Genomic DNA, 522 nt, shown 5'->3' with positions numbered 1-522 from the left:
ACAAGTAACACACCTTCTGGTATTGTTCATCTCAATTTCATATTTACATTTTTATTTATTCAATATTTAAACTATATTAACTTCACAAACTAAATCCAAGCATATTTTTAATTTTGTTATTTTGGTGTAGATTATAGGACACCATCTTCCGGCTTTTCAAATGAAGGCCTATGTAACAAAGAGAGTCGCAGTAATATTTTTAATGGTAATTTTAAAAAATCTTAAATTCAATTCTAAGATTTAAATTATTACTCATCTTCTTATTTTTATGATCACTATGTTTTGGATACTCGTGTCAATTAAATTTTTCCTTCAGGAAGTAAGCCCAATTTGGAAAAATGGATTTGGAAACAAACTTGCAACACAAGGATTCACTCATCTACCACTCCCATAGTTGACTCTATAGCAAAAATGGGACGAATATCATCAACTCCATCAGGTCTATTAATCTAACATATTTTTATACTTATTTTTCTTTTTATATTATATAGAAAACTAATTATTTCAAACCTTATACCTTAT

This window comes from Camelina sativa, chromosome 17 (genome assembly GCF_000633955.1).
Source record: "Camelina sativa cultivar DH55 chromosome 17, Cs, whole genome shotgun sequence".
Classification (NCBI taxonomy): domain Eukaryota; kingdom Viridiplantae; phylum Streptophyta; class Magnoliopsida; order Brassicales; family Brassicaceae; genus Camelina; species Camelina sativa.
This window is presented reverse-complemented; position numbering follows the sequence as displayed.